At 40.1% G+C, this 14724-nt stretch overlaps 1 long non-coding RNA gene across 1 annotated transcript; it reads left to right on the forward strand.

The window, feature by feature from the left end:
- Nucleotides 1-6429: 6429 nt before the first annotated feature.
- LOC145615657 (uncharacterized) lies at nucleotides 6430-8666 on the forward strand. The gene is made up of 4 exons (XR_014107309.1): nucleotides 6430-6527; nucleotides 6880-6943; nucleotides 7741-7813; nucleotides 8265-8666. It is a non-coding gene; the product is annotated as an uncharacterized LOC145615657 (long non-coding RNA).
- The last annotated feature ends 6058 nt before the right edge of the window (nucleotides 8667-14724 follow it).

Consider the following 14724-nt stretch of genomic DNA (forward strand, 5'->3'; position numbering starts at 1 on the left):
AATTCCTCAAAAAGCGTGGATTATAGCCTTCAATTTTTGAATTTTTTGACCTTTTTTCGCCCGGAAATAAAAATTGCCGAGATGTTTACCATGGTTCCTAATACCCTCCGGGAGTCCAATTGAGTGGGTGGAACCATCTAATATGCCTTTAAACAGTCAATTTACCCGTTCCAAACTTGCACCGATATCGTGACCTCAAGCCTACCACGGACATTTATGGCAACATATAAGGGTCATATATGGTTCCAAACGTTATTATATGACCCTAAGATGTATCCCCTAGGGTCTCAAGACTTTTCGCCACTAGGCCCCGTAACCTCAAAATTCCTTAAAAAGCGTGGATTATAATCTTAAATTTTGGAATTTTTTGACCTTTTTTCGCCCGGAAAAAAAAATTGCCGAGATGTTTACCATGGTTCCTAATACCCTCCGGGAGTCCAATTGAATGGGTAGAACCATCCAATATTCCTTTAAACAGTCAATTTACCCGTTTCAAACTTTCACCGATATAGGGACCTCAAGCCTACCACGGACATTTATGGCAACATATAATGGTCATATATATATGGTTCCAAACGTCATTATATGGCCCTAAGATGTATCCCCTAGGGTCTCAAGACTTTTCTCCACCGGGCCCCGTAACCTCAAAATTGCTCAAAAAGCGTGGATTATAGCCTTAAATTTTGGAATTTTTTGACCTTTTTTCGCCCGGAAATAAAAATTGCCGAGATGTTTACCATGGTTCCTAATACCCTCCGGGAGTCCAATTGAGTGGGTGGAACCATCCAATATGCCTTTAAACAGTCAATTTACCCGTTCCAAACTTGCACCGATATCGAGACCTCAAGCCTACCACGGACAATTATGGCAACATATAAGGGTCATATATGGTTCCAAACGTCATTATATGACCCTAAGATGTATCCCCTAGGGTCTCAAACTTTTCGCCACCGGGCCTCGTAACCTCAAAATTCCTCAAAAAGCGTGGATTATAGCCTTCAATTTTGGAATTTTTTGACCTTTTTTCGCTCGGAAATTAAAATTGCCGAGATGTTTACCATGGTTCCTAATACTCTCCGGGAGTCCAATTGAGTGGGTGGAACCATCTAATATGCCTTTAAACAGTCAATTTACCCGTTCCAAACTTGCACCGATATCGTGACCTCAAGCCTACCACGGACATTTATGGCAACATATAAGGGTCATATATGGTTCCAAACGTTATTATATGACCCTAAGATGTATCCCCTAGGGTCTCAAGACTTTTCGCCACTAGGCCCCGTAACCTCAAAATTCCTTAAAAAGCGTGGATTATAACCTTAAATTTTGGAATTTTTTGACCTTTTTTCGCCCGGAAAAAAAAATTGCCGAGATGTTTACCATGGTTCCTAATACCCTCCGGGAGTCCAATTGAATGGGTAGAACCATCCAATATTCCTTTAAACAGTCAATTTACCCGTTTCAAACTTTCACCGATATAGGGACCTCAAGCCTACCACGGACATTTATGGCAACATATAATGGTCATATATATATGGTTCCAAACGTCATTATATGGCCCTAAGATGTATCCCCTAGGGTCTCAAGACTTTTCTCCACTGGGCCCCGTAACCTCAAAATTGCTCAAAAAGCGTGGATTATAGCCTTAAATTTTGGAATTTTTTGACCTTTTTTCGCCCGGAAATAAAAATTGCCGAGATGTTTACCATGGTTCCTAATACCCTCCGGGAGTCCAATTGAGTGGGTGGAACCATCCAATATGCCTTTAAACAGTCAATTTACCCGTTCCAAACTTGCACCGATATCGAGACCTCAAGCCTACCACGGACAATTATGGCAACATATAAGGGTCATATATGGTTCCAAACGTCATTATATGACCCTAAGATGTATCCCCTAGGGTCTCAAGACTTTTCGCCACCGGGCCTCGTAACCTCAAAATTCCTCAAAAAGCGTGGATTATAGCCTTCAATTTTGGAATTTTTTGACCTTTTTTCGCTCGGAAATTAAAATTGCCGAGATGTTTACCATGGTTCCTAATACCCTCCGGGAGTCCAATTGAGTGGGTGGAACCATCTAATATGCCTTTAAACAGTCAATTTACCCGTTCCAAACTTGCACCGATATCGTGACCTCAAGCCTACCACGGACATTTATGGCAACATATAAGGGTCATATATGGTTCCAAACGTTATTATATGACCCTAAGATGTATCCCCTAGGGTCTCAAGACTTTTCGCCACTAGGCCCCGTAACCTCAAAATTCCTTAAAAAGCGTGGATTATAACCTTAAATTTTGGAATTTTTTGACCTTTTTTCGCCCGGAAAAAAAAATTGCCGAGATGTTTACCATGGTTCCTAATACCCTCCGGGAGTCCAATTGAATGGGTAGAACCATCCAATATTCCTTTAAACAGTCAATTTACCCGTTTCAAACTTTCACCGATATAGGGACCTCAAGCCTACCACGGACATTTATGGCAACATATAATGGTCATATATATATGGTTCCAAACGTCATTATATGGCCCTAAGATGTATCCCCTAGGGTCTCAAGACTTTTCTCCACTGGGCCCCGTAACCTCAAAATTGCTCAAAAAGCGTGGATTATAGCCTTAAATTTTGGAATTTTTTGACCTTTTTTCGCCCGGAAATAAAAATTGCCGAGATGTTTACCATGGTTCCTAATACCCTCCGGGAGTCCAATTGAGTGGGTGGAACCATCCAATATGCCTTTAAACAGTCAATTTACCCGTTCCAAACTTGCACCGATATCGAGACCTCAAGCCTACCACGGACAATTATGGCAACATATAAGGGTCATATATGGTTCCAAACGTCATTATATGACCCTAAGATGTATCCCCTAGGGTCTCAAGACTTTTCGCCACCGGGCCTCGTAACCTCAAAATTCCTCAAAAAGCGTGGATTATAGCCTTCAATTTTGGAATTTTTTGACCTTTTTTCGCTCGGAAATTAAAATTGCCGAGATGTTTACCATGGTTCCTAATACCCTCCGGGAGTCCAATTGAGTGGGTGGAACCATCTAATATGCCTTTAAACAGTCAATTTACCCGTTCCAAACTTGCACCGATATCGTGACCTCAAGCCTACCACGGACATTTATGGCAACATATAAGGGTCATATATGGTTCAAAACGTCATTATATGACCCTAAGATGTATCCCCTAGGGTCTCAAGACTTTTCACCACTGGGCCCTGTAACCTCAAAATTCCTTAAAAAACGTGGATTATAGCCTTCAATTTTGGAATTTTTTGACCTTTTTTCGCCCGGAAATAAAAATTCCCGAGATGTTTACCATGGTTCCTAGTACCCTCCGGGAGTCCAATTGAGTGGGTGGAACCATCCAATATGCCTTTAAACAGTCAATTTACCCGTTCCAAACTTTCACCGATATCGCGACCTCAAGCCTACCACGGACACTTATGGAAACATATAATGGTCATATATGGTTCCAAATATTATTATATGACCCTAAGATGTATCCCCTAGGGTCTCAAGACTTTTCGCCACCGGGCCCCGTAACCTCAAAATTCCTCAAAAAGTGTGGATTATAGCTTTCAATTTTGTAATTTTTTGACCTTTTTTCGCCCGGAAAAAAAAATTGACGAGATGTTTACTATGGTTCCTAATACCCTTCGGGAGTCCAATTGAGTGGGTGGAACCACCCAATATGCCTTTAAACAGTCAATTTACCCGTCTAAACTTTCACCGATACCGTGACCTCAAGCCTACCACGGACATTTATGGCAACATATAATGGTCATATATAGTTCCAAACGTCATTATATGACCCTAAGATGTAGCCCCTTGGGTCTCAAGACTTTTCGCCATCGAGCCCTTTAACCTCAAAATTCCTCAAAAAGCGTGGATTAGAGCCTTCAATTTTGGAATTTTTTGACCTTTTTTCGTCCGAAAAAAAAAATTGCCGAGATGTTTACCATGGTTTCTAATCCCCTACAAAAGTCAAATTGAGAGGGTGAAACCATCCAATATGCCTTTAAACAGTCAATTTACCCGCTCCAAACTTGCACCGATATCGTGACCTCAAGCCTACCACGGACATTTATGGCAACATATAAAGGTCATATATGGTTCCAAAAGTCATTATATGACCCTAAGATGTATCCCCTAGGGTCTCAAGACTTTTCGCCACCGGGCCCCGTAACCTCAAAATTCCTCAAAAACCGTGGATTATAGCCTTCAATTTTGGAATTTTTTGACCTTTTTTCGCTTGGAAAAAAAAACTGCTGAGATTTTTACCATGGTTCCTACTACCCTCCGGGAGTCCAATTGAGTGGGTGGAACCATCCAATATGCCTTTAAACAGTGAATTTACCTGTTCTAAACATTCACCGATATCGTGACCTCAAACCTACCATGGACATTTATGGCAACATATAATGGTCATATATGGTTCCAAACGTCATTATATGGCCCTAAGAGGTATACCCTTGGGTCTCAAGACTTTTCGCCACCGGGCCCCGTAACCTCAAAATTCCTCAAAAAGTGTGGATGCCTTCAATTTTGGAGTTTTTTTGACCTTTTTTTCGCCCGGAAAAAAAAATTGCCGAGATATTTACCATGGTTCCTAATCCCCTATGGGAGTCCAATTGAGTGGGTGGAACCATCCAATATGCCTTTAAACAGTCAATTTACCCGCTCTAAACTTGCACCGATATCGTGACCTCAAGCCTATCACGGACATTTATGGCAACATATAAAGGTCAAATATGGTTCCAAATGTCATTATATGATTCTAAGATGTATCCCCTAGGGTCTCAAGACTTTTCGCCACCGGGCCCCGTAACCTCAAAATTTCTCAAAAAGCGTGGATTATAGCCTTCAATTTTGGAATTTTTTGACCTTTTTTCGCCAGGAAATAAAAATTGCCGAGATGTTTACAATGGTTCCTAATACCCTCCGGGAGTCCAATTGAGTGGGTGGAAACATTTAATATGCCGTTCAACATTCAATTTACCCGTTCAACACTTGCACCGATATCGTGACCTCAAGCCTACCACGGACATTTATGGCAACATATAAGGATCATATATGGTTCCAAACGTCCTTATATGACCATAAGATGTATCCCCTAGGGTCTCAAGACTTTTCGCCACCGGGCCCCTTAACCTCAAAATTCCTCAAAAAGCGTGGATTATAACCTTCAATTTTGGAATTTTTTAACCTTTTTTCGCTCGGAAATAAAAATTGCCGAGATGTTTACCATGGTTCCTAATACCCTCCGGGAGTCCAATTGAGTGAGTGGAACCATCCAATATGCCTTTAAACTTTCAATTTACCCGTTCATCACTTGCACCGATATCGTGACCTCAAGCCTACCACGGACATTTATGGAAACATATAAGGGTCATATATGGTTCCAAACGTCATTATATGACCCTAAGATGTGTCCGCTAGGGTCTCAAGACTTTTCGCCACCGGGCCCCGTAACCTCAAAATTCCTCAAAAGCGTCGATTATTAACTTCAATTTTGGAATTTTTTGACCTTTTTCCGCTAGGAAATAAAAATTGCCGAGATGTTTACCATGGTTACTAATACCCTCTGGGAGTCCAATTGAGTGGGTGGAACCATCCAATAATCCTTTCAACATTCAATTTACCCGTTCAACACTTGCACCGATATCGTGACCTCAAGCCTACCACGGACATTTATGGCAACATATAAGGGTCATATATGGTTCTAAACGTCATTATATGACCCTAAGATGTATCCCCTAGGGTCTCAAGACTTTTCGCCCCCGGGCCCCGTAACCTCAAAATTCCTCTAAAAGCGTTGATTATAGCCTTCAATTTAGGAATTTTTTAACCTTTTTTCGCCCGGAAATAAAAATTGTCGAGATGTTTACCATGGTTCCTAATACCCTCCGGGAGTCCAATTGAAAGGGTGGAACCATCCAATATGTCTTTCAACAGTCAATTTACCCGCTACAAACTTGCACCTATATCGTGACCTCAAGCCTACCACGGACATTTATGGCAACATATAAGGGTCATATATGGTTCCAAACATCATTATATGACCCTAACACTACTACAAAAGGAGGATTTTTTCGACGCTTAGGTTGGGGTGTCAACAACAAATTTAATGGTTCCGCGTGTCCACCGACGCTTTTTAATGTCTGAAGTAATTCTAGACATTTTTAGCGTCGAGAATACAAACATGTGCCCCGCACGTGTACTCAATTAGGTGAATCCACTCGAAACGCGGTCATTATACAGCTTAAAATTACAAAACCCCCAACTCGTCATATTCTTAACCCTAACTAATCTGTATTTTTTTTCTTCATTCGATCGAAATTCTACGCAGCGATTCATGGAGTTATGGCCTAGATTTTGAATTCAAATCTTCTTCTCCTTGCGTTTCTCAAATACTATCACACCAATTTACATATCTTGCCGAAAATTACTATCTTTCTCTCAGATCTAATTGTTTGCATTGAAAATTGATTTGCGACAGCTATTGCTCTTGTTCTCTTCACAGGTTACATTCCTGCATCACTCTTTGTTGATTTTTAATTCTTAATGGCAATTCTTTCATTTTTTGTGTGAGTTTAATTGATACTTGCAAGTTGCAATTGCCCAATTTCACTCATTTTGAAACCCTAGGTTATAGATGTCGTTGAATTACTGGTTCTTTTATTAAAACTCTTTGATTCTAGATTGTTTTTTATATATTCGTAGATTGAAAAGTTTAGATCTTTTATATTACAGTATGAAAAATTCAACATTGAAATTTTTTGTTTATTGGAGCAAAATAAGATAAAATAAAAATCAGTTTTAGTACTTTATCTTGGTAAACAAGGTCCGTGGATTTCAAATCGTGAATCTTGCAGATTCTGCAATGTGAGCATCAACATTAGCCTAAGCAACAATGGCGATCTACAAAGGAATCTTGAGGTACACTTACAAGAAGAAAATTAATAGTTGAACAAGTACTTATTGGTGAAATATGTTATGAACTTTAATGCTGAAATCTTTGTTTGTTGACTAATGCATCATAATGAATGGATAGTGGGAGCTATTGTTGGTTTTTACTTTTTAGCTCAAGCAGTATATGTAGTCATTTTTTAATTTAATGTGAATAATAATTTTTCAAATTACACTTATTTGTTGAGAATTCATTCTAATTCACTTGTATTTCATGGTATTAGGTAAATTTCTTACTATTCCTATCTATCTGCCAGCTATGTTTTGTATGTGGTTAGGTCCATGTTTCAATATTTTATAAATAAGAGACAAATCATTTTATTATAGAAACGAGTTAGCAAAAATTGAATTTTGATTGATATTTACACTCTTCAACTGAATTGGAAGATATGTTACTTTAGTTGTATGGTGAAACAATTTTGGTGTGGGCCTTGCGGCCTTAGAGTGCCTGTTGATATGGAATATCATGAATATTGTTCTATGTTGTGACTATTTAGGTTCTGTATTATAATTGAATGGATAATTGAGAAGGATAGATGTGTGTCTCGGGCCTCTCGGCGCATAGGTGATAATAATTATTGTTTTGTATGAAAAGTTTGGTCTTAAAGTATTTTATTTCTACTACTGCCTGGACTCTCCTCTGCCATCTATGTAAGAGGGGTATAGTGCAACGTGTTCCCTCTATGGTTGTTCTGAAGCTATAATATCATATTTTAATTACCGTTTTCTACTGATCAGCTGTGTGGTTTTCTGTTTTTTTTTTCCAGGTTTATCTTAAACTTTGTTCATCAGATCTTGTTGCAGGCTTGTCATCTTTAGATCGACTTGAAAGCTTAAGAGGTATTTGTTTTATCCTTCTATATTTGTTCCTTTTAGAAGAACTAACATCAATACTTTGGGTTTCAAATCATACCAATTTATATTTCCCTCTAAAGTTACTGAATTCTAGAGTATTGGTGTAAAAAAAATAGCTACACATTCTTAAGTAGCCGTAAAAACATCTGTTAGACTATTATTGTTAGTTAAATGACTTTTTTTTTTAAAATTTGTAGCACTCATGTTCATTTGTATGCATAATCAACATGATGCAGCCTCTTAGATTTTTTCTTCAAACCTTCTGTTTTTCCCATATTAAGATATGCCTTTCCAGTTGTTCCCCTTGCCTTTACTGGGCTTTTAGGTTGGTCCTTCTGCCTTGCTGTTTGATTTTTATACGGAAATGTGACATTGAGCATCATCTTATTTAGAGAATTTTGTTTCTGCATAGTTAATGGTTGTTTTTTCTCTTTAGGTTGGTCCTGCTCCCCTGCTGCTTGCTGTCCTACTCCCCTGCCCCAGAACACAAGTTCTGATGTTCAGGCATAGTCTCATTAACCACACAACCTTCCAATGCAACGTATTATTTGAAACTCTCAAATCTGCCCCAGGAGAATGCAAACCCTGGCTTTTCCGATTTCCTTTTTTATTTTAATAAATCGTTTCAGATCTAAGGCATACATGATTGACATTTAGAGCTTGTGTGAATGCTTGCTTGTGATGTGTGTGTGTGTGTGTGCCCTGCTCCCCTGCTACTGCTTGTCATGCTCCCCTGCTGCTTTTATACTACTTGTCTGCCTTTTGCTGTTGGGGTAGCAAGAAGTTAGGAGCTACTCTGAGCTGTCTTCCCTTGGGGACTGTTTCTTTGGAGACTATAGTATCACATTATCACACCAGAAACTATTGCTGTTTTTTTATGGAAAGAGATAACATTGTTGAGAGGCTTGTAAAGGGGCTATTTCAAAAAAAATTCCATATAAGTATTTTACATCCTCTATTTTTATTTAACTGAAAAAGGGTCCCATGTAATTGATTGTATAATGGGAACATTGTACCGTTGCACGGTTCTGTCTTTAGTTTGTTACCTTAAGCTCTCAGCGTGCAGTAACTTTACTTATTTGTTCCAGTGCTCTTTTTTCTAAAGTGGTGTAAGATGTAATATGATCAGATTTCAAATCTCAGTCTAATTGTATCTGTTGTATCAATTTACCCCAACTTTAGGTTCATCTCAAATTTTTTTCCTACATCTTTCATTCTAACCATTTCCTTTTACTCTAGAGTTCTAGCCTCTCTGGTTTAATATTATTTTATTTTAAAACATATGGAATGTGCCAGAAAGTTCACATAGTTGAATAGTTGATCACGGTTGTGACCTTGAGCGTACAAGCGCTAGACCATTGCTAGCTCATAAGCTCAGTTATATCCATTTTGTTTTGGCCCCTAACATCATTTTTCATGTTGCTGAATTTTCAATTATACAAAAGTTGCACTCTTTGTCTTTTAAATGTAATATTTTAAGAAACCTTAGTAAATTGTTGAAATTTTAATTAAATGATCCTATCCTAGATATCTCTCCACCCATGAACCCTTTTCTTTCTGTATGTTTCACATATTTTTGGCTGCTTTTGTTTTAGTCAATAAGCCTGGTGCAAGAAGCGTTAAATATTGACTTAAGTTGCATGCCTCTGTACCCTAAGGTCAGGTCTGCAACCTGGGTTCCTTAACCTGGGTTCCTCTGTACCCCAAGGTCAGGTTTGCAACCTGGGCAACCTGGATTCTAGTTTAGAATCAGGGAAACCAACTATTGAGTGTGCTATATGAAAAGGCGTAGCCAGTAGAGTATGTGAATACGATTAAAAAATAAAAAATGATGTGCTCTTCAAGGCTTCAAGCTATAGTAGCTGTTTTTTTTTTGTTAGATAGGAACCCTGCCATTTTTGGTATATGGCTTACGGACTTGCAGTGCATAAAAATTACAATGCATCTTTGAGGATTTATAATCATAAGATTAGGAAAAATAATGATATTAGTAATGGTGGGGTGAGAACTCGGTTTTTTTCATTGGATATTCCCTTCACTTGGAATACTACTTGTTACCATGTTTAATTGAGATGACTGATGACCATCTATTCTGATTCTGTTTAGCCAAAATCTGGCCTGAAGGCCCTGCCATATGATTTTATTTTATACTTGCAATGATTTGTATAAATAATACTCAATTTTAGTGCTTGAATCAAGTTTCCTGGCATAGTTGTTTATACCTTGGAAAAAGTTTCCTGCCATATGATGACATGTATGTATGATTTTGCATAATGTGTTTGGGGATAAAAATGTCTTTGTTGTTAGAGTTGTTACCTCCCCCATTTTACTTGCTCTAATTTTTACAAAAAAAAAAGATACAAAATTTCTCATAAAAGATGGATGAATAAATAAGACAAGTAAAATGAATGTGAGATGAATTCAAACAAAGCTGATGTACATATATCTATATGAAGTATGAACTGATTGTGATCAAGTTATTCATATGTGTAATGGTGGTTGCTCTGGTAAAAAATGATTTAGACTAATTTATACTTTGTATTTTTTTTTTTTGAAGATTGGAAAAGGCAATGTAGGTGCAACAAAAGAATAGACCGGGACACTTGAGCATCAACAAGCGACTATATCAATCAATGTGGCCATCATCTATCTATTTTGGTTTTTAGTCTTATATTAGTGATGTATTTATTTAGGGACAAGCTACATACTATTTAATATGCGACCATTTTTTTTTTTAATTGTACTGTCTTGATGTTTTCTTTTCTAATTTTGGTAATTAACTAACTACGACTTACTCTTTTTATTGTTGATTAATTAGTTTTTTTTTAATCTAGTTATATAGAATTTTTGTTTATTTTTATTTTAATGTTCTTAATTAATTTAATTTATGATAAATTTAAATAATTATAATGTATGTATGATGATAAATTGATAAAAGAAAAAAAAAGCTTAAAACATAAATCTAGACGCTTTTTAATGTCTACATAATTTCATATTTTCAAATTTCAAAGACTTTCCCGCCATACCATAGGTTGACACGAATAAACGCAAGACAACAAAAAGTGTCGCTAAATTTGATTATGTGGACAGGAAAAAGCGTCGCTAAATAACTACATACATTTGGGATAATGCGCGAAATACGTAATTTTCGACGCTTCGTATATTAGTTTGGACATTAAAAAGCGTCGAGATTCTCGACGCTTTTTTGTGTCTCTGAAAAATTTTCGACTCATGGATTTGCGACGCTTTTTTGCAGTGTCGAGAAATAATTTTTCGACGCTTTTTAGCGTCGAAAATATGCCTTAAAAGCGTCCAAAAAACACGCTTTTTGTAGTAGTGTAAGATGTATCCCCTAGGGTCTCAAGACTTTTCGCCACCGGGCCCCGTAACCTCAAAATTCCTCAAAAAGCGTGGATTATATCATTCAATTTTGGAATTTTTTGACCTTTTTTCGCCGGGAAATAAAAATTGCCGAGATGTTTACCATGGTTCCTAATATCCTCCGGGAGTCCAATTGAGTGGGTGGAACCATCCAATATGCCTTTAAACAGTCAATTTACCCGTTAAAACTTGCACCGATATCGTGATCTCCAGCCTACCACGAACATTTATGGCAACATATAAGGGTCATATATGGTTCCAAACGTCATTATATGACCCTAAGATGTATCCCCTAGGGTCTCAAGACTTTTCGCCACCGAGCCCCGTAACCTCAAAATTCCTCAAAAAGCGTGGATTATTACCTTCTATTTTGGAATTTTTTGACCTTTTTTCGCCCGGAAATAAAAATTGCCGAGATATTTACCATGATTCCTAATACGCTCCGGAAGTCCAATTGAGTGGGTGGAACCATCCAATATGCCTTTAAACATTCAATTTACCCGTTCAACACTTGCACCGATATAGTAACCTCAAGCCTACCACGGACATTTATGGCAACATATAAGGGTCATATATGGTTCCAAAAGTCATTATATGACCCTAAGATGTATCCCCTAGGGTCTCAAGACTTTTCGCCACCGGGCCCCGTAACCTCAAAATTCCTCAAACAGCGTGGATTGTAGCTTTCAATTTTGGAATTTTTTGACCTTTTTTCGCCTAGAAATAAAAATTTCCGAGATGTTTACCATGGTTCCTAATACCCTCCAGGAGTCCAATTGAGTGGGTGGAACCATCCAATATTCCTTTAAACAGTCAATTTACCCGTTCCAAACTTGCACCGATATCGTGACCTCAAGCCTACCACGGACATTTATGGCAACATATAAGAGTCATATATGGTTCAAAACGTCATTATATGACCCTAAGATGTATCCCCTAGGGTCTCAAGACTTTTCGCCACCAGGCCCCGTAACCTCAAAATTCCTCAAACAGCGTGGATTATAGCCTTCAATTTTAGAATTTTTTGACATTTTTTCGCCCGGAAATAAAAATTGCCGAGATGTTTACCATGGTTCCTAATACCCTCTGTTTGGTTTATTTTTACCCATGACAAGTGGACCAATGAGGCGGAGCACCATCCAACCGGTGTCTCCGTTGTTTTTGCAGGTACAAAGTCAGCAGGACCAGTCTTCGAGTTGTAACTCTCCCAAGGGACAAAAACACCCAAAACATTTGGCGCCGTCTGTGGGGAGAGTACCTCAAGATGGTTCAAAATTCTGTACCAATTCTCAATTCTACCTCTCTGCGTCCGGGTACTCAGACGGGTAACCCGGAGGACTTGCAACCGGTTATTCAGCCGGAAGGGTTTGAAATCCCTCAGCCTCCACCTCAGCCTCAGCCAGAGGTATTCACTGAGGAGGAGGATGAAGAAGAAGACAATGATGTGGAGACTTACATAACCAAAGATGGTTCTCTCATCTCTAAATCCATTCGTTCCAGAGATCAACTGGAGCGAAATCTAGGTCAGGCGGGCCCAAGTAGCCGGCCCACTGGGAGGTCAGACGGGGAAACCCGGAAGATTAGAGGAGAAGCTCCAGTTACCCGGAATGAGCTCATGAAATTCATGAACTCCTTCAAGGGTGAAATCAAGGAGATGATCAACAACAAGGCAGGCTCTTCCAAGAGTCAGCCGGCTAAAAAGACTCCCAATGATGGGAAGAAGAAGAAGCCGGTCAAGGACAGGCAGCCAACTCCTCATCCAAAGGAGAAGGCAGCCGCAAAACTTGACTGGTATAAGATTCTGATGCCCCGGCGACCCCAGTCGGAGGCCAAAAAGACGTCTACCTTCGATGCTAGAGAAGTCATCAATCGAAGGAGGCAGCAGCAGTCTGAGTCAGCTTCTACCTCAAGCTTTCCAGACAGCTTCAAGGAAGCTTCTGCAAGGAACTCTATGTCCTTGCATGAGAGTCGGACAGGCGGTAAATCCGTCAACACCGAACCTCAGTTGATGATAGGGTCTATGCCATACGCACCCCAGGCGCAGTATGGGCAATATGGCCTCCAGTTCATGCAGCCACCTCCATTCGGAGGTCAGGCGGCATATATTAATGTCCAGCCACTGGACTGGCAGCTCCGGCTGATGAGGCTAGACGAACAGCCGTTTGCCTTTGCAGCCAATATAACCGAGGCAGCTCAGCCGGCCAAGGTTAAGAACATTTTGGTTGGTGCTTATAATGGCACCACCAACCCAGAAGACCACTTGATGGCATACACCAACCTGATGTGCTTACAAGGTTGCGACGATGCCACCTGGTGCCGCTGTTTTCCGACTACATTGAAGGGCATTGTCCAGCAATGGTTTGGCAACTTGCCAGTCGGATCTGTTGACTGCTTCAAGAAGCTAGCCTTCTTGTTTGCCACCAACTTCTCAATGAACATCCCTGCTAAGAAAACAAGTTTAGACTTGAGCACCATTAAGCAGGGAGAGAGAGAAGGGCTACGCTCATATGTCAGACGGTTCAACTTGGTCAGAATTCAGATCCAGGGGCTGTCTGACAAGGTAGCATTTATAGACTTTTTCAAGGGTCTGAGAGACGGGTCGACTTTTAAGTTCGACCTTGTCAGAAAAGGGGCATTTACGCTACAGGCGGCCCTGAGGGAGGCGGAAAGCTATATACAAGCAACCGACCTCTGTACGCCTGGTAGCCAGTCAGACTCCAAGAAGTCTGATAAGCAAAAAGAGAGCCGGTCTGCTCAGCCGGCAAAGAAAAAAGAAGAGAGCAAGAAAAGAAAAGAAGTCTGGGCGGTCAGTGATTCTGAGCAGCCGTCCCAGAAGAAGAAGAAAGATTTTAAACCGTACGTTCCCCGGTACGAGTTTAACAAAGATTGTAACTCCATCCTCATGGAGGTAAAGGACCGGCTGTCCATTGAGAAGCCGAATCCAATGAAGAGTTCCGTCCAGTCTCGGAACAAAAATAAATTTGCCAATTCCATGAGGAGGTTGGCCATGACACCAACGACTGCTTCAGTTTACAGCGGACGTTGGACCGTCTGGCTGACAAAGGGCTTTTGAAGTATTATATTTCTAAGTCCCCAGCCGGGGCAAAGAAGAAGAACAAGGGTCAGTCCTCTAAGGCTACCCCCCAGCCTGCTAGTAGTTCGGAAACCGACAGGGATCCGGTCTTCACCATAGCAGGAGGATTTTCTTGTGGTGGCCCTACAATCTGAGGCACCAAAAGCCATCTTCGAAAGATGGATAAGGATGATGAGGAGCAGGCGTCTGCCAGCTCCACTTTTCCGGATGTCCTCATTACTGAGAAGGACAGGGGCAGCGTCCGCCGCCCGCATGATGACCCGGTTGTTATTGAATGCAAGGTCGCCAACCAGTTAGTTGGGCGCATCCTTATTGACACCGGCAGCTCGTCAGATATCATCAGCCTCCGGTGCTTACAGAAGCTGAAATACAACTCCAGCAGCATGCATCCGGTCACCCACCCCTTGGTTGGTTTTGGGGG

Source organism: Chenopodium album, chromosome 25 (genome assembly GCF_948465745.1).
Source record: "Chenopodium album chromosome 25, dcCheAlbu1.1, whole genome shotgun sequence".
Classification (NCBI taxonomy): Eukaryota; Viridiplantae; Streptophyta; class Magnoliopsida; order Caryophyllales; family Amaranthaceae; genus Chenopodium; species Chenopodium album.